The sequence below is a fragment of the Lepidochelys kempii genome, chromosome 7, assembly GCF_965140285.1.
Source record: "Lepidochelys kempii isolate rLepKem1 chromosome 7, rLepKem1.hap1, whole genome shotgun sequence".
Classification (NCBI taxonomy): Eukaryota; Metazoa; Chordata; order Testudines; family Cheloniidae; genus Lepidochelys; species Lepidochelys kempii.
Genome location: NC_136386.1, coordinates 108,977,851 through 108,998,778, shown reverse-complemented (window position 1 = coordinate 108,998,778; position 20,928 = coordinate 108,977,851). Strand labels below are relative to the sequence as shown.

Below are 20,928 nucleotides of genomic sequence, written 5' to 3'. Positions count from 1 at the left end.
TGTCCTGCCTCTCTCTCAATACTTTGCTGCTTTATGGGGGATTGGCAGGTAGATCATAATCCCTTCAGTAGGTCTCCTGGAAATAGCCTTGCTTCTGCGCTCTCTGTTGGGTCTCCTTTCTGGGAGATGGCTGGCTTGCCCACTCTGCAGTTCCTCTGCGAGGAGACCAAGTAACCCCTTATTGTTGGGCCCACTTGTGTCTCTGCTTTAAGTTCTAAAAAGCGTATGTAAATGTCCCCAGAGAAATCTCAGTGACTCCCATTATGTAGAGGTAAAAGGGTGCCAAACCTCTAAGGAACCTCTTTGCAGACACGTTTTTCCTTTGCAGCCCAGAGTGCCAAAAAGAACAAACCTCATTTCTTTTTTTACAATACTGATTAAATTATCTTCCTTCTAAATGCCCAGAACTATATAAGAAGGAATAACAGCTACAGTCAGACAGGCAAGACCTGATGACCGAATGGTTGGTGGCCAGATTCTGGGATTCCTCATAAAAGAAACCATGAAAGTTGGCATGAGGATAGGAAGGAATTGTAGGTTTATTCAGGGCATGTCCAGGTGTCCGTGAATGTCATTTTATATGGCAGGTTTATTTTTAACAGACATAATTAACTCAAGAAGCTGGTTCCACTTGTTATATTTTTAGATAGCACTCTGGTCAGTTAAATGAGGGAAACCTTATTACTTCCTCATACTTGGATCCTAATGAAAAGAACAAGAACAATGGTCTTTTAGGGGCAAAAGTGAAATGAGTGATATGTTTTTAGACACTCAGCACTGCGTCTCAGAGACACACATTCTTACCTAACGTATCAGAGGTTAGAGTTCATGCCTGTGGAACTTGTTCCTCTATATATTCTGTTACACAACGGAGGTATTGTATTGGCATTTGCATAAAAGGTACCACCATTGCCCATGCATTTAATGTATTTAGTCACTAAACAAGATGCAATGACATGTTTGAGACTGGATTTACAGCACAGATAGAACAGCTAGTCAAGTGCAGAAGCAAAATGTCTGTTCTATTGTGGACTGTTTACGGTGCATCTAATTCTGTGCCCCCAACTCACACTGAGTAGCACCTCTCTTTGCAAGTGGTCCAATTAAAATGACAGCATCAGACCCTGGAATTATGGCATGCCTCTTCCAGGTTGGGTTACTACCCTGAAACCTACAGCATTTACCTCAAAGAGAGAGGAAACTAATAACTAGCCCATTAGAAGTACTGCTAAAAATTACTGAAAAATAACATTTATATAAATACCATAATATTGCAATTTTCAGCTCCATTATTGTGCCAGAGCTAGAAACAGATATTCTGTCCCCATTACACAGAGGTCATTCCCAGATATGTAGTGGGAGCAATGCCCTTTTTGCTGTCGCTGCTGGGGCTGCAAGATATTGAACCTTAAGTGTATCACTAGTCTGGAACTGAATATTGTCAGTCCAGCACCTCTGGCCAATCTTACTTGCAGGGGTGATTACACATGTGTGGGGAAAGAATATTCTTAGGGGTGGTTTGTTTTGTTTTTAAATGGCAGCTGTTTGTGGCCCTTATTCAGCCAAGCATGTGCTTAACTTTAGACAATTACTTAAGTACCGCTGATGTCAAAGGGGTTTAAGTGCTTTTCTGACTCAGTGACTGAAAGCTTTTCTGAATTTGGAATATTAGAAACATAGCAGTCCGCGCAGAGAGCAAATGAGAGATCAAAGTGTAAGACACAAAGTGCAAGATGCAGTTTTTCATGTGGCTATCACCATCACACACCTGGAGTGTATGTAGAGGAGTTTCAGAGTAACAGCCATGTTAGTCTGTACTTGCAAAAAGAAAAGGAGGACTTGTGGCACCTTAGAGACTAACCAATTTATTTGAGCATGAGCTTTCGTGAGCTACAGCTCACTTCATCGGATGCATATCGTGGAAACTGCAGAAGACATTATATACACAGAGACCATGAAACAATAGCTCCTCCCACCCCACTCTCCTGCTGGTAATAGCTTATCTAAAGTGATCACTCTCCTTACAATGTGTATGATAATCAAGTTGGGCCATTTCCAGCACAAATCCAGGTTTTCTCACCCTCTGCCCCCGCCACACACAAACTCACTCTCCTGCTGGTAATAGCTTATCCAAAGTGACCACTCTCCTTACAATGTGTATGAAAATCAAGGTGGGTGAAAGCTGGTGGCATGTAGGTAGGAATAGCGGTCAGTAGGTTTCCGGTATAGGGTGGTGTTTATGTGACCATTACCAGCAGGAGAGTGAGTTTGTGTGTGTGGTTTTTGGGAAAAAAAAAAAGGAGGGGGGGTGAGAAAACCTGGATTTGTGCTGGAAATGGCCCACCTTGATTATCATACACATTGTAAGGAGAGTGATCACTTTACCAATTTACACTAACCAATTTATTTGAGCATAAGCTTTCGTGAGCTACAGCTCACTTCATCGGATGCATACTGTAGAAACTGCAGAAGACATTATATACACAGAGACCATGAAACAATACCTCCTCCCACCCCACTCTGCTGCTGGTACACACACAAACTCACTCTCCTGCTGGTAATGGTCACATAAACACCACCCTATACCGGAAATCTACTGACCGCTATTCCTACCTACATGCCACCAGCTTTCACCCACCTTGATTTTCATACACATTGTAAGGAGAGTGGTCACTTTGGATAAGCTATTACCAGCAGGAGAGTGAGTTTGTGTGTGGGGGGGGGGTGAGAAAACCTAGATTTGTGCTGGAAATGGCCCAACTTGATTATCATACACATTGTAAGGAGAGTGATCACTTTAGATAAGCTATTACCAGCAGGAGAGTGGGGTGGGAGGAGGTATGCATCTGATGAAGTGAGCTGTAGCTCACGAAAGCTTATGCTCAAATAAATTGGTTAGTCTCTAAGGTGCCACAAGTACTCCTTTTCTTTATGTAGAGGAGCACACCTAATGCAAAAATCCTACTTTCATGCAACACTAAACAGTGAATGCAACAAATAAGACTCCTGCAACCCTGTGAATATAGCAACCTTCGCACATCCTTTATATTTGGTTTAAATATATTTAGCAGAATGAGTATTATATGCAGCTACACATTTAAGAAGAATTGGAATATGTACAAGGGGGAGAATTAGCTTTGCTCTAGGATCTGTAATTTTTGCATTTCCAACTTTAGCATTTTGACTGTGCAACTTTAAATGTTTTAGGAGCATTATTTTTAAGGTATTTAATTTCCTTGATGGGATTAGGGTGAGCAGTATATGTGCGGGGAGCAAAGGACAGGAGGGAAAAACTGTCTCCAGTTCCATAGCTAATAGGCACCAGGTGGCCAGGGTTGATATTTGAATAGATGCCACAATGCTTAGAACTATGGATGCACTTTTTAGTTTTAGAAATCTAAATAGATAATCTGCAGATTGTCCCAAATTACCAACACACTGAGGCCATAATCTTGCCTGCTTTTGTCCCCATTGCAAGCACATAGGGCTTGAATGACAGTGAAAAGGGTATAGTTCTGCTGTGTTTGGGGCAGGACGTGGAGACTGTACATAGGGGGTTCTGCTCTCCACGGAGTGTGCTGCAAAGATCCTTTTTCTACAATAGCTCAGAGGAAGACGGGGGTAGGGGAGTGTGGAGAAAAGGGGATTAGCCAATGAAGAGTGACAACATGGCTCCATTGAGCAAAATCTCTGTGTAGGAAGATGACCAGGGCATGGAGCAACTTTGCTGACACTTCCCATGCTGCGGGAGGATTCTGTCATCCTACCTCACAACCCCTACAGAGAAGCCTGCTTCCTGTTTAATGAGGTGAAATTCATTCCTGTGTCAACACACCATCTATTGTAAGGAACTATGTGATGCACAGGCTTTGTGTTGGTCATTCCACAGGTAGTTCTTGGTCAGCATGTGCTACTTCCTGCATTCCCTCCTCTCCTCTCTCTCTCCACAAATGAGATGAGTGGAAAGCAAGATGCGGAGAGGAATACCATGGAGATTGCAAAACATGCTGGGGGGAATGTACTTTTCCATGCATTTCTTGCTTGCTGGACGGTACATTCATCTTTATCTGATGACAGTATTATATGCCACGTTGTGCTGGTAGCCAGGCAGCGACCCAAAGCAACAAATCCAGATGCCAGTGAAACTTTCCATTGACTGAAGTGGGGTCAAGGATAGCAATAACTCACAATTTGGTCTCTTTTGAGGCCACAATGCAAGGCTTTGTACAATATTTTAAACTGGAAGTTACTAAAAAAAAATCTGTCAAAATATTATCGATAACTTTTACTACACATCTATACCAGTGACTTTTCATGACTTAGAAAGAAAATGCATTAGTTCCTTACTGACATCTTATACTTTACCCTTGTTGGCAAATTACAGCAGTGATCCGTGGTTCAGCCCCAAATGGCCTTTTTCTTAAATCAGGATCCAAGGCCAGATTTTATAACATATTGAGTCCTTACCAAAGATTAAGTAATATTGAGAGAGAAGAAAATCTTAATATGGAATATCCATAGTGCAGGGATGGAATGCATTTCTGAGATATAAGAGTGTGAAATAATTTTAAGCATTAATAAAGATGAGGATTCATAATTATTATAAACCTATAATATGAAGAATATTTTAAAACATCCTAGTCGTTCTCTCTTCTGAGCTCCTCACTGAATCCTGCCCACCTCATATCTGTCAAATTTTTATGGTATGGTCACTGGGGCAGACACTGTCTGTAGTTGCCATTTGAGTGCCTGATTCTGCCTGTGTTACACACATTCAGTGACACCTTATTTTGCAAGCAGTCCTGCTGAGATCAGTAAAACCTTACAGAATAACTCAGCATAAGGAGGGCTGGGCATAATTGGGCCCTTCACAGATAATACGTAATAACTTGTTATTCCAAAAGCCAAAATCTCTGAGGAATGGTTATTATAGGTGGGGCTGGTAGCACTGTGTATTATTAAGGTTAAAAGAAAAGGAGTACTTGTGGCACCTTAGAGACTAACCAATTTATTTGAGCATAAGCTTTCGTGAGCTACAGCTCACTTCATCGGATGCATGGTTATTAAGCTTGTTCATTATAACCTTCCCATTATAAAACCCTGTTTCAGTTGCCCCAATGGGGCATTGAGGGGGCAGCCGGGATGGTCTCTGGGATCTCAGTTCAGGTACCCAGACCTGGATCTTGCCCTGAGCTGTAATTGCAGGGAAAGTCCTGCTCAGCCCTGGGCTGGAACATGCTCTCAGTGTTGATGGAGTCTTCAGAAAATTTAGCTTCTAAAATCTAAGAAATATCACTGAGCATGTACCAAATTGTGATTTTTCTAACTTAGCAAAATATGGGAAGATTTCTACTGTAAATGCCACGCTCTGCCAAATTTCAAGGCCCTGCTCAAAGCATGGGGGTGCTAACGCTTTTGAAAGAAAGGTCACCAGCATTCTTTAACATGGGCAAAATAATATACTCTCCTCTAGTCTCATTCTTGTAACAGTTGCACTGTTTTGGCTGAAATTTTCCCAAAATATCCAGCCTGAGACAGACACTTGATGGGCCAAGACAGTATGGAGGAGGAAACTGCCTGCTTCAGATGTGGTTGAATTCAAACGTGTGCATGATTTCTGATGTGGTCATTAATTGTGTGTTCCTCATTTTCTGTGTGCCTCAGTTGGGGTGCTGGGGTCTTCAGTAGCAGAAGTGCTGAGCAGTCACAGCTGCAGATGAAGTCAGTGGGAGCTGTGCTTTGAACATATAACATGCTAAGTAGAGTGAAAAATCAGGTCCTAGGCATCGGAAATTGGACACCCAATATTACTGGATAGTTTTGAGCTTAATCTCTCTGTGCCTCAGTTCCCCATCTGTAAATTGGGGAGATACCCCCCTCAGCTCACAGGGATTTTGTGAGATGAAGCTTAGTAACATTTGTGAAGCACTCAGATACAATAGTGATGAGCCCATTGAAAAGACCATCAGGAAAGTTATAAATTCTGTCTTCAGAGCAGGGTTTGAATAGTGTGCTGTAAATAGTGCCCAGGGCCGCCCATTGAACAACAAGGAGAAAACAAAATATTAAGTAGCTGCTCATTTAGTGAGCACCATTCACCCTGTTCAGTGAATGAGGCAGAGGTCCTATGGAAAAAATAGTATGAGATCATGTAATTAAAAACCACATTATAATGCATAAGCACAAGGGGGCCAAATCAACTTACACCAGCAGCCTTAATGTAGGCATTCCTAATTTTGGAATGCTTGACTTGCAACCTTCGTAATGTTATTTTAACTTAGCAGATATTTGGTGTGTAATTGCAACTAAAATAACTGAATAATCTAGGAAAGTGACATAAATGTAGGGCAATAGCTGAATTCTTTCTTGCTTAAACTGTTACCAAGAAAATCATTGCTGTTCCCTACCCTTTGGTGAGCAGTTTTGTAATATTTGTTGTCTGTTTTCATGTTGCAGTGGCAGTTTGCATTTTTCCTGCAGGCGGAGTGAAATCTGAAATCCAGTGGCTTTATCCAGGAGCTACTTTATTTGATGTGGCATGCAAGCAGCAGGGATTTCCTTGTCCCTAGTTGGAGAGCTGCCTACCTTGCCTCTTCCATGCAAGTGGGATGAAATTAATCAATGTGGGTTTCTGTGGCAAGCAATGGAATTTTCAACCACTGCACAGTCAGGGGCCCAAAGATTCCCCAAAGGGCAAATAAAGAGAAGGGGAGAAAATGCATGAAGGAACAGGTCCTGCCAGCACATGAACGCTAAACTTGAGAGTATCTGAAAAGTTAGGTGCAGAGTGTAAATAAGCATGCATACCCAGTACTTCCATGGCAGGTATCCCATACTTTCACTGACCTTGGCAGCATTACGAGGATAATATTTTTGCAAGAATAAACTGCTCTTGAACAATGTCTCTAATGTTTCAGTGTTGGCACAAATATGCTTTCCTTTCAGATCAGGCGTGCGGTTCTTCTTTTTCCACCTCAATTTTTTTCTTCCCCTTGCACAAACATATTTAATGTGGCCAGTGAAAAGGAAATCCTAGTTTTCATTCAAGTTCAGGGACTTGCTTGATGGCTAAGAAGATAGCACAGATCGGTTCCTGCATTCTTGCTCCTAAATGGATCTTGGAGTGATGTTCATGTTCCATTCTATTCTGTTCTATTTGGATTGTTCCACCTCCCTGCTGTGGAATCTGCAGCCTGAGTTCATGCAACCTCTTAACCAATTAAGAGGAGACTGCTTGTTCTAAATCTCTAGCATAAATTTTTAACCCTCCCACCCCTGCCCTACCCAACCTGTACTGGTCTGGAAACCCATAGTAAACCAAGCTAGCAACAACTGTTTATAAACAGCATGGTTATATCTGTGGTAAGAATGGATAGTAAGATTTTTTTCTGTGTTTTTAAAGGCATTCAACAAATTCTAGCTATCTAGAGTCTCTCAATGATGTCTGTCACTATAGTATCCAAGCCTGTATGAAACATTGCATATCCTTTCCTCCCCCAATTATCTTCATCCAGGGGACAGTGCATTGTGCACTGTTCACAAACCATAGATAGGCTCAGAAGAATTCAATTTTTTTTGGTAATTTTGATGGAAAATATGAATGTTTATTTTCAAGCATTTTTTAGTTTTTATCTATTTACATTTTCACAGTTGTACACAATTAGGAATATTCAGCTTTTGTTGTTTTTTCGATTTTTATCGATGTAAAATTTTCATAATTGTGGGAAATTCTGGGGAGTCAGACAATTATTTAATGGCAGTAGACATTGAGATTCAGAAAGCTACAGCTTTATAAATTGTTAAAACACAAATTGTCAACATATACAAAGTAAATCTCTTTAAATCAGCAAATCATACCTGTTCTTACTGTTCATTCACTCGTTCATTTGTAACCAGCCTAATTCAAAAGTCTAAATCACTAGATTTTGACTCTAATAAGTCTCAAGCAGCATTTTTCTTACTGTGCCTCTCTGTACATTTTGATAGTCATTGATGGGGACATGTTGTTGTAGGTTTGTGTGTGTGTACGATTTCCTTCAGCTTGAGCTCCCTAATTCCTTAAATTCGTGCAATGGCCTCCTATCACCAGGAAGGAAACCAGGATAATGAAGTACAGTGTACACACACTAACCCCCACTCCAAAAGAACCAAACTATAATCTAGAATCTGCACTGAGTTACTGGCACAAAGCTGGCATAACTGATCATTGGAGGGTCACCCTCCCCAGCCATAGAGCAGTCCTGGTGTCTCCTACCTCGCTCTACTCCCTACTACTTGTATAAGTGCTGTACTGGCAGCAAAGGGGGCATGCCCATGACTCTGTTATGCCTGTGACTCTGTTACGCCCATGTCTCTGTTATATCAGACTGATCCTTGACTGCCAGCAGACATTGTAATTTAGAGCAGACTTCTGGCTGCTCTATCATATGCATGGGGGTTGCCTGACACACAGCATGCCTGTTTTCATGAGCAGTGCTGTGCACTCCACAGCCTCACATTTTCAAATAAATGAATGGCATTTAGCCACCCAACTCCTCATTAAAGTCAAACCTTATGTGTATATGAAAATGTAGATATACTGTAATAGTGAGATAACCCCACGTTTCTCCTTGCTCAGTGAAACTCAACAGTTTACATGAACAATGTAAACACATAAGTGGGCACACTACACTTCAGGGAACATCAAATATTCTGAAACCATTGAGGTGGTTTGCAAATAGCCATGCCCTTTTGTGCAGTGATCCTATTATCATTGCCAAGCTATGTGGGGTAAGGCTGGGTCAGCACTTGGATGGGAGGCCTTCCAGGGATGCTTAGGAGGTGTAAGGCTGGTGATTCACTAGGTGGTACTTCCCTTAGAATCAGTAGTACCGCATGGGGCATTCAGGTGTTGTCTTTCAAATGAGAAGCAAATCAAAGCTTCTGACCACTTGTGGTGAGTTAAACATTTCATCGCACAGTTTACAGAGGTGGGGGTGTTAGTTAAGCCTGGAGTTCTTGTCAGTTTCCTGGCGGGGGGGGGGCGGGAATTATAGTCTGTCTACTGAAATTCCCTTGGTTGTTTTCAGGGGTGAAAATAACTTAAAGGATTTACTGGTACTCCAGAGTCCTGAGCAGGGGGCGTGGCCTCGACCAGAAGAGGCGTGTCCTCAACGGAAGAGGCGGGGCCTTTAAATACCTGGGGCCTTTAAATCACCCCCACAGCTACCAGCTGCACAGGCAGCTGGGAGCCTCGGGGTTCAGGGGTGATTTAAAGGGCCCCGGCTCTGGCCGCCCCACCGCAGCGGAGCTCTGGGCCCTTTAAATCACCGCCAGAGCTCTGCCGCTGCTACCCCGGGGTTCTGGCAGTGGGGATCGGGTGGTGCTTTAAAGGGCCCGGGGCTCTGGCCACTGCGTGGAGCCCGGGGCCCTTTAAAGCGCCAGCCTGGGGAAGCTGGTCCAGTCCGGCACGGCATACTGGCTCTTGCTGGTACACCGTACCAGACCATACAGGCTTACTTTCACTTCTGGTTGTTTTGCTCATTACTGTATGCCTCTGCGTAGCATTCATGTGTGTTGCTAAACAGTGGCTGCTTTTCAGTGATCCCTGTAAATGCTGTAGCATAAGAATGCACAGCATGTTGAGATGTTTGGGGATGAAAGGCGCTATATAAGTGTAAGAGATTCGTATTACAATATGAAACTAAACCAGGGAATGGAAGAAAAGAATGAAAGGAGATAAAATGAAGAATAAGAATTAAGAGCAGCTTAGAAAATGTATGGATGATCGCTGAGAGGGAAACCATTGTCAGTTTCCTGAGATAAATCAGCTTTCATAAATACATGAAAGAGGTTCCTCGTAAAAATACACTCTCTTTTTAGCTCTCTTTAATATTGTTCAAGGTTTCTACGTATTTGGACACCAGCCACTGAGCCCTCTCAATCCATCACACTGTTCAGTGAAGGGAGGAGCTTGGTACTGCATACGTCTGTTAAAAAGGAAATCAACATACTTTCCGTTAACAGTCCCCTTTAGCACAAGTTCCTCTTAGTTTCTTCTGAGTTTCCAAATGACTTTTAAATAGCTTTTCCACTGTTAATACCAATTTTACCCAGCATACCAGCGCCTTCACACCCACTCAGCTGGGGTTATCGCTCAGCAGGAAGTTGAAGTGGAGAGAGAACATAAATTAAGCTTATGTCAGTGTTCCGATTACAGAGAGAGACCTTGTTTTTCAAAAGCATTGGTGTTAACTTGTTAAGATAGGTATCTGTTAAAGAGTGAAAATTATATCCATTTCTTCAAAACTGGTGGAAGGGATTGATTTTTTTTAAAAAAAATATTTTACAGTGTGTTACTGGTTGTTTGATTAATATAATTATTGGGTTTGTTTTTCAATAGTTTTTAGTTTACTTTAAAAATAAAAAGATGGGAGCAGACAAATGTTTTTTAAAAAAAATTTGCCATCTTAAGACTGTGGGGTTTCATTAGTTTGTTTGGGGATTTTGAGTGTGTATTTCAAAACCAGCACGAAAGAAAGAAATCTAGCAACCAGGGAGCAACTAACAGAATCTACTATTTTGTTAAAAGAATCATTAATGAAATGGCTAAGATGTTTAAAACTTGAAGTGGCTACTGGATAGTATGCACAGTAACTATTTTACATAAGGAATTTTATTATATGCACAGTAGAAACTTATATTGCTTATACATGTGCATTGGCATATTTCTTTGCCCATTGCACCGTTATATAGATCTGATGAAGGTTTAGTCTAGACTGATTCAGAAGGCATAGAGTGGTTTTACAGAACTCTTTTTAGTGTTAAGAAAACGATTCACAAGATGTCTCCTTTAGTTTCCTGGAACTGGGATGTTTATTTTGTTCTGTGTACAACAGCAACAGTTCTGTAGAATTCATAACCTTAAACATTCAAATTACAACTTTTACTAAATTATTCTTTCAGCACGTATTACTCAGGATATAACCAGGACAACAACTAAATAAAAGTACTAAACAGAAAATAAGTTGGGTATTTCAGTCAGTATCTCTAGGACCAGACATAAAAGCCCCAAGGTAAAAGACAAACTCACTAGCTGCTTTAACTACTACATCATAGGGATAACCAAACCTTAATTCCCTACTCCCAGGGACACCTCTAGAGTCTGAGGTGACCTTTCATATTTCTTTGGGGGAATTTTTCAATCCATCTGTCCTTGTGGCTCATACATTGTTGGGCATTGTTTAAGAAGACAAAAATTGTTTTCCTAGCCAAACTTAAGTGTCTATATCAGATACGGTTATCAGGGAACGGCTAATTGTTTCACAAAGGCTATAAAACATTAACCATGTTTGTGTCAACCTGGCTGGGGGGAGGTATTCTATGCCAAGGCGGTTGGTGTCATGGCCTGCTAATGGGGATACACAAAGGGAATGCAAATGTCAGTTGTCCATTCAGTAGCGTCCCAACCAATCACATAGGATCCATTCTTGAAGCTTTACTGAGACCCCCCCTCCCCCCACCCCGGCATGGATTCAGTGACATATGTTTATAAAGGGTGTGATTTACAGGAAGAGTAGCTGCTTCTTTACTAGTCGCTTGGATTTTTGAGCTAACAAAGATGTGAAAAAATATACCAGCTCTTCTCAAGTTCATTGACTCCATTAAATACCCTAAATTCTAATTTGTAACAAATGTATTCCTAAAATATAGGATTTGTTTAAGAATGGGATAGATAACCATTAGATGAAAAGGTTAAAAAAAAGCCAAATAAACATTGCTTACTCAGAATATGGATACCCAATTACAGGTCACCTCCCATACATTCTCATCACAGTTAATGCATAGCTGGGAGAGAAACTGAGTGTTTTATTCATTTAAAGCTGTGGTTCTCAACCAGGGGTATGCACAGGTCTTCCGGGGATAGAGCAACTCATCTAGATATTTGCCTAGTTTTACAACAGGCTACATAAAAATCACTAGAGAAGTCAGTACAAAGTAAAATTTCATACAGACAATGATTTGTTTACACTGCTCTATATACTATACACCGGAATGTAAGTAAATATTTATATTCCAATTGATTGTTTTATAATGATATGGTAAATATGAGGAAGCATTTTTCAGTAGTAGTGTGCTGTGACACTTACGTATTTTTATGGCTGATTTTGTAAGCAAGTAGTTTTTAAGTGATGGGAGACTTGGAGGTACACAACACAAATCAGACTCCTGAAAGAGGTATAGTAGTCTGGAAAGGTTGGGCGCCACTGATTTAAAATGTGCTTGCCAGAGATGGACAAACTGGGCTTGATCCAAAGCCCTTTGAAATCAGTGGAAGTCTTTCTATGGTCTTCCATGGGCTTGGCATCAGGCTCATTATTTGTAACTAACAATTTATTCAGCTGGTTCCCCCCACCCCTTTTTCCTGTTCACAAATAGTTGGCAAGCAATTTTTTTTTGTTCATGATTCAAAATGGTTTGAATATTTCATATGAACAAATTTTCACATTTTTTTATCTGCAAAAATTACTTTGACTATACAGGTTTCAGCGTAACAGCCGTGTTAGTCTGTATTCGCAAAAAGAAAAGGAGGACTTGTGGCACCTTAGTCTCTAAGGTGCCACAAGTACTCCTTTTCTTTTGACTATACAGTATCTCAATTCATTATTTGAGCTGTGTGATTGGTCACCTAAGTCACATGGTAATATTTATGGTCATCCAATCAGGGAACAGAAGTTTTATAGAGCAGAGGAGGGCTGGAATAACTCAGAGGGATTTCTAGCACTGCCATTGACAGATGTACTTGTCTGTCCATGTCCACAGCCAATACAGACAGAGGGGCTTCATTAAGTTGAAATATACATGCTACCACACAATTGCTGGATCCCAGGGGCTACACTCCCCTGCCATACCACTTGGCTGTAGTCCTGACACAGGGATGGATTATCAGATGCCTTCCTGCCAACGAAGTGCCACCACACTCTCAACCCCACTGATGTTTCTGGTGGTGGTGGTGGCCATACAACTCCCACAACACGTCATTTGCTTCGCTGCTGCTGCTGTTGCACGTTACAGAAAAGTGGGGAGGGGTTAGTCATCCCTCCTGCTGTTCATCCAAAGCCTTTCTCCAAAATCAACAAAGAGATTTTTATAAACGTATAAACATTTCTGCTGCAAATGCTCATGCAAACGTATTCATGCAGCTGTTTGTGGGATTCGACTTTCCACAGAAATTTCCCTGGGGAAAACCACCACATCTGTTCACAGGAAACAAATAAAAGGGACCCCCATACCATTGCAGCAAATGAAATTGTGGGAATTTTCTGAAGTATTCTCCTAACCATTTTTTTTTTTTGCACTATCAGCCTAGGTCTAATGTTTGGAACATTTCATCTTTAGTGTAGTGCTTCTCTAATGGATGGAGTCCATGCATATAGTGTAACACAGTGAAAACTGAGGGGCTGGGGGGAGAAAAAGAAGCTATACAAAGCATTATCTGAATAAATGAGATGATTAAACATCCGAAGATCATATTTGTTTGTTTTAAAAGAGACAGTTGACCAAGCAGAGAAAATGAAATTGGCAGGACTTGAAACCAGTTTGAAGTAATTCCATTGTCACAAATAAACTTAATTATATTAGTATTAATTAATTAATTAGTGTAGTCTGCATCAAAGCAACACCCAATCCAATGGGGTTGGTTGTAGGTCTGTCAGAGTCATAAAATCCCACATACAAGGGGGGAAATAGCTCAGGCGTAAAAATGTGCTCCAGGCTGGAATTTACTATACACTGTCTGGATGTTTTAAAGTTATACAACTGGGGAGGGGTGAGGGGCAGGAAGAGTGCTTGAGTAGCAAACTGAAAACGATGGCAGTTTAAAATAAAAAATATTGCAAGCCTTTCAACTGTAGCGTAGTCTAATCCATTTTAGTATTTAATGTAAATAAAAATAATAAATGGGTGAAGTATTGAATTTTAGAAAATGTGTGCTTTTGTTATTGGTAAAGTAACTCCTTTCCAAACCTTATTTTTAGGATTGGTATTATGCACCTATGCAGTACAGACATTGTGCTAATCTATATACTTGTTAAGATAGGAACCATGGCCCAGATCCTCAAAACTCCCTAACACCCTTAGGAAATCAAAGGGAACTAGCACTTTTGAGCATCTTGGTCCATGTCCTTGTTTTTAATCTCTGTAAAGTGCATGCAAAATGATGGTACAGTATAGATAGGCTTGTCAGAATTCAATTTTTTTTATAATTGTAATGAAGAATATCAGATGTTTATTTTCAAGCCTTTTTTAATTTTTATCTATTTTAAATTTTCACAGTTGTACAAAATGATGGGTTTTAAGTGATTTTTTTTTCTAATTTTATCAATTTAAGTGGTCACAGTTGCAGGAAATTTTGGTTGGGGGGGTCGGACAATAATTATTGAATAGCAGTAGACATTGAGATTCAAAATGATAACACTTTATAACCGTTAAAACACAAGCTATCTACATCACATGTCAAAAGATGCAAAATAAATATCTTGAAGCAGAATTTTTCTTATTTTTCCTATTTTTGCCAATTTTGATGATCATAGATGGAAATGGTTCGTCATCAATTTGTGTATGTGTATGATGAAATCAACATTTACCAATAAAAGTGTAATCCTTCCCAGCCTACATGTAGATGTTCAATATAAAAAGAGATCTGTTGTGATCTGTTGGGCTCAATGTCTGCTCTATGGATTTGGATTACAAGTAATTAGCAAGGAATTTTAAGACTAGTAGCACAAGGGAAGGGTGAGTTCTGAGGATCCAGTTCAGTTCTTCAGAGAATAAACACATTTTCCTCCTTGTGCTGCATCCGTTGTTATTCTTCAGGCCTTATTATACTGGACCTTAAATCCCCGGCACTAGCCACTCCTGAGTGATGTGCATCTCAACTCAGGAACATTCACTCATCAAAGTATTCCTTAGAACTGGGTGAGCTGGGGCTGAATCTCTTCATCTTCCTAGACAGTCACCACTGTCTATGTTGGTTTCAGGCTAGCCAGAAGCGGCATGCTTATAGGAGGGTTTTCTCTGAAAGACAGTAGCACTTGAAACAATATTAAGTCAATCGCTCCTGAAGAAATTGAGTGATAGATAATCTAATCTATCACAGTTATGTGGTCCTATTACCATAGTATCTGAGCAGTTCACAACCTTTAACATATTTATCCTCACAACATGCCGGTGAGGTGGGGAAGTGCTATTATCCCCATTTTGCAGATGGAAATATTGTGCGCCACTGAGCAGTGAGTGCAGCATTATCTGTAGTGTCTGTCTATATTCAACAATTATAATGTGACTATCATCATAGTTTCTGAGGATTTCCTGGGTGAACTGAGTTATAACTTTTTCTCCCTCTTGTGTTCTCTCTTTAAAATGACTAGATTAGGGTGACCAGATAGCAAGTATGAAAAATCTGGACACTTTTTTTTTCCCGAGGGGGGGAGTATAATTTCATATATAAGACACTGCTGCTATTTTGGGACGTCTGGTCACCCTTGTTTAGATCTGATTCGCTTAGTTAATTTTTAGGCCAGGATTTTCAAAAGTGACTAGTGATTTTGAGTGCCCAGCTTGAGACATCTTAAAGGGGCCTGTTTTTCAGAGGGCGAGTTCTCAGCACTGTCTGAACCCGTAGACTGCCACATTCACCCGATGGTAAAACAGGTGAGACCTACGTTGCATACCCACTAACTTGCCTGCAGTATTCCTCCTAAGTCACCAAGCAAATGATTCTCTTCCCACTGTAAATACTTTTCCAGCAGGCAGAGCTGGGGCAACAATGCCCCTGCCTCCCCATTAAGAATAAAATACTCTATGAGCCGTGGAACTGTTTTTCAGAGATAACAATGCTGAACTCTTGTATGGTGTTTTTCTTATTGCAGATTGCAAATACATGGCTCCCCAGTAAGCCTTATGCAGCTCTCAGATCTATGGTGATAAAGACCAGAATAGAATCGAACAGAATAATTGGGGGAGCCCTTGTGTAAATGAGGCTGAAGTTGGCTCTTTAATTTGGAACACAATGATGGTCTTTTGTAGTGAAACACATTTATTATAGGAGATGAAATCCCATATTTTATAGAATGTAATAGCTGGCATTCCAACTTTGCACTTTATTCTAAAATATAACAGTAACACAGACACTGTTAATAATGCAATCAAAGCATTTCAGGCCCTTTTAAATCATGCACAAAGAAGCCTTTGATAGGAAGCAACTTTCATCACCCTCAAAGACTGGATGGATTAGTGTGCTCTGTTTATATGTAGGTAGTTGTAATTTCACATTCGACTGGAGAAGGGCAAGAATAAATTATTGCAGGTAAGCACTAGTGTTAGACTTACTGGTTTTAAAAGGAAAAACATATTTCTTTTTAAAGTGTCTCTAAATGGGGTTATTCAGTGTTGTAAAAGGTACTTTCCATTATTATGCTGATGGTACACATAACAATTATGTTTATATTTTAAAGCACTCATTCTTTTTTGGATAAGCAAATAGTATATTCCTTTAACATTTAATTTATTTCCTGCTTTTGTCATTTTTTTGTGCTTTTGAGAGATTACATTTTGTAAGCAACGTTGGGCAAAAAATGGAGGTGATTTTTGTTTTGCAAAACCTATTTGGGGTTTAGGTTTGCAAAACCAAAACAAAGGGCAATTAGGATCTATTTTATATGAACCATCCTAACTTTGAGTAGGGGACAGAGCTGTTGGCTGAATGGTTCTGGTTTTACCCCATCTCTAGATAAAAGTTCCACGCATGCCTAAGCTGGTTCAGAAGCTGCATATTGTTCTGACATGTTTCAACACCTTGGGAAAAATTTGCAAATTTGGTGTGATCTTGCAATTTACACTAGACCTGAAAACATCAGAATAATTTTGTCAGCCTAATGTCATTATCCCTCTCCAACTTTTTAGTCCTTCCCTAAAAAACAATAGAATCTGTATTGCAAAGATTAAAAAAAAATCCCCCAATCTCCCTCCAAAGATGTTGAGGCCCTCTTTAGAGCTGGTAGAAAATGCTAATTATGTTGCATGAGATTTGGGGAAGGGGGGAAAATGCATTTTCTTTTACCCAAAATCAAAATCCATTTATTTTTATCAGTTTTCAAAAAACAGTTTTGATCATTTTTTTCAGTGTTACCCCACTTCCCCCACCCCCCCAAATAAACCAACAACCCCCATATTTCATTAAAAATTTTACCAAAAGTAAAACAATGTTAATGGAAACCATTTCATTTATTTATTTATTTACAAAAAGGTTGACCAAAATGAAATTTTGGAAATGGGACTATTCATGTGCTTAAAGTTAGGCATATACTGTTAAGTACTTTGCTGAATTGGGGCCTTAATCAAAAGACCTATTTTATAGAAACATCTCCCAGGGAACAAGCTTAGCCTTATGACAGTGAACAGTAGTGACCTCCGCTTTTCAAGACATAATTAGCTCAATGAAAATGCTGTTGGCCAATTCCAAATGTTCAAGTGTTGTTTAACGTATGGAACTCCGAACTCTTAATATAGAAATTACCAAATAAATGTACAATAAGCCTGGAGTGAATATAATTTATCATCTAGTATTTGTTACAATATTTTATTTAAAGAAATCTTTTCTGCCATCTTTTTAATAGCCTCCTCTATTAATCTGGACAGTTGCTTAATTGGGATGATAAACAGTTCACTGGCAGGACTACTGTATTTGCCAATCTCTAAATAAAGAAACTGAAAGGTTAAAACTAACTGACCTCCTATAGTTTTCACCCCTCCCTTTTTAAAGATCCATTCTGTCTGTGTGTGACCTTGCAGGTGTTAAAGCAAAAGTCTTCCAAAATGGGAGGGGCAGTCTGCTTGCAGAATTGTTTTAGTTCCACTGCGTCATCACAAACATATGGTTTCACTTCCAAATGTTTAACATTTCCTTCCATTTCCTCAGGAAATCATTCTTTCTGTTTTTTAAACTTTTGAAACTGGATGGATATCTTTATTGGCAGGCATACAGAAAATGACACAATAATTAAACCCCGTCCAAGATAGGCTTCTGATCATATGATCTGCCCAGCGATCTGTCTTTTCCCTTCCTGGCTGCTAGTCTGTAGTCAAGAATCTGGATGTGCAATTACAGCACAGCTTGCATTGGTTTTGCACTTGTTTAATATAACAAAATTGTCACCTTCTGGGCTTAAGCTGAGACATATGGTTTCACTTCTTAATTCAGAACATGGTCCGTTTATCCCAAAATACTAATTCAGGCCAGAATCCTGCAACTGACTGAGCAGGGTCAACTGCAAGATCAGGGCCTAGGGGAAAAAAATTATATCACCTAAAAGGAATGAAAACAATTACACCATTTATTTATGTTACCTATCAAATATATCCCGTTTTTTATCAAAGACAGACTGGCTCCAGGGAACTGGACTTGAGTCTTGTGTTTAGCTGGTGTTATTGCTGGTATTTCCTTTTTCCTCCTTAAGAATGGGTTAACATTCTCATGTGCTGGCCATGTTATACAGCTATAGTAGCAGGTGTGTGTTCATTTATTCTTTATTTTATATTATCAATAAAAATAATGTTTAACTTGCTTCATAATGTTTTCTGTATCTTGCATGCCATAATGTCAATCTATTGAATGTATGAGTCTCATAGATCATTCAGACAATATATATGCTCCAATACTAGGCTTTAATGATATTATAAGCATTTTAGGGTGAATGTTTCCCATACTATCCTATTTTGACAAACTTTAAAAAGCTGCATGTATTTTTATACTATAAATAATTATGCTATAGATAAAATAAGGCTCTACAAGAAGAAACATTTAAAATGCATCAAATGTTTACGTATATGTGTACATGTATGCTGCATTTTATTACATTGATTCACACATTTAATCTATATTAAGAAATATTACCTTTCGCGCTGTTCACTTTACATTGTCTTGGCTTCAGAGCAATCATAGTAGAGTTTGGGACTTTTAGAAGGGCTCGATTCCTAATTTGGGGAAAAGATGAGTGACACAGAGACTCAGGATGTTTTTTCTGAGTGTACATGATGCACAATAAGTACACAATTACTGTTAACCTTGAACTGAGACAGCAAATGCAGCAAAAGGTTTCTATGTAATTCTACCTTTAGAACTCCAGCTAAACCTCATTCGAGGCTCAGCACATATAGTTTGCCACAGGTCTCTGTTTCTACCCCCCTATTGCATTGCAAATTCCTATTGAATTTGCTGCCCACTCTGATCCTGGCCCAGGAAAGAATTTAAGCACATGCTTAAAGCGCATGCACATATTTAAAGTTAAGCACTTACTTAAATGCTTTGATGGATAAAGGCTTGTGCCGGGTCTCTTTCAGCATCACTGTTTTCCAGGTGTCATCATCCCAATCCATACTGGTATTCTCTTTATGCCTTTCTCCCTACCATCTGACTTTCCTTCCCCTTCATCTCTTTCTTCCCCTTTCTATTCCAATCAAAGGATTCTCATTTTTGTGTCCTCACTTGAATTGAGCAAGTTCTGCTTTGATTGCTATTGCTCTGCATGTGTCTTCTCTCTAGAAACCTACAGGTTTGAGCTGCAAAACCATGCAGCGCTTGAAAGGGCCATTATCAAGGCAGTTAGGCCTAAAATTCAGCAATCTGACTTTCTCTCAGTATATGCCTGTGTCATACTGTTCCATGCTGCATACCCCAGCCAATACAAACACACCAGCACCACAAGTTGTTGTTAGTGGGTGGTCCAGAGGACAAATTAAGATTAAAATAATGGGCGGCTTGTATAAGAGGCCCTGACAGCTGGCCTGCCACCTTTGGAGTATGCCACCGCCGCCAAAAGGGCACCCTGGCCGTGGCCCCACCCATGCTGTGCCCCGAGGCCCTGCTCCCATTCGTCCTTTTCTGCCCAAAGCCCCGCCTTCACTCCCCCTCTTCCCGTCCCCGCACCACCCACATGGGGGCCAGAGGGGAGGGCGTGAAGAGGCATGCGTGAGTGGTGAGTGGCTGGCTGGGAGGTGGGTGGGGGGGCCTCGGGGAAGGGGGCAAAGAGGCACGAGAGGTGGGTGGGGGTGGAGAATGGGCGGGGTTCCAAGGGGAGGAAGCCAAGCAGGGGCAGGCCTTGGGGTGGGATCATGGTCCAGGCACGCCCATTCTCCCCAAATGGAGGAGTCACACGCCACCCATGATTAAAATAACGATACGCCATTCACTTTTGGGTTCTTGGCAAATATATGACTATTATCCAACTCGTCCAGTATCTTGTCTCTGATAGCCACCGGTACCCGATGCATCAGATCACAGGCACTGACTTTTGGTTTTGCTGGTGGGTGCCCGTTTCTGCCACATCCCCTCCATGTGAGCGGTGGGAGGAGCCTCAGGGGGAAGATGCTGAGCAAGGGTGCGGCCTCGGGGCAGAGTAGGGGGTAGGACCACTGTCTGTGCCAGGGCCCACAAAAGATTAATCCAGCTATGCGGGTGCTGAGTACCTCCTCTTATTTTTTGATGGGTGCTTCAGCCCCAGAGCACCCATGGAGTCGGCACTTATGCATCAGAGGATGATGCAAACCCAAAACCTGCAATCCATACGCATGGGTGTATGCAATCACTAGACTTGTCACCAGCCCCTACATAGGAGGTGGAGGGTGTTTGGTTCCCCCTGCCTTTACAACCCATGCAAAAGATGGCTGTAATCTGGCCATATGTGAGCAATTCCAAAATCGGATATATATTCCACCTGGGGCTTACATCCTGTTATTGCAGGGGATGGGCATGACAAAATCAGCTCTAGTGGGTAAAAACCCTGTTGTGGGTATGTAGAATCTCCGTCAAATGGACGGTTCATTCACAGATTCCAGTGTTCACCTATGTTTTTTCTACTAGTAGAGGGTGGGGGAAATAAACGCACAAGCTAC

The 20,928-nt window shown here is 40.7% G+C and overlaps 1 protein-coding gene across 5 annotated transcripts in view; it reads left to right on the top strand.

The window, feature by feature from the left end:
* GRK5 (G protein-coupled receptor kinase 5) overlaps nucleotides 1–20,928 on the top strand; it is a 223,558-nt gene that overhangs the window by 112,461 nt on the left and 90,169 nt on the right. The gene's annotated exons all lie outside the window — the stretch shown is intronic.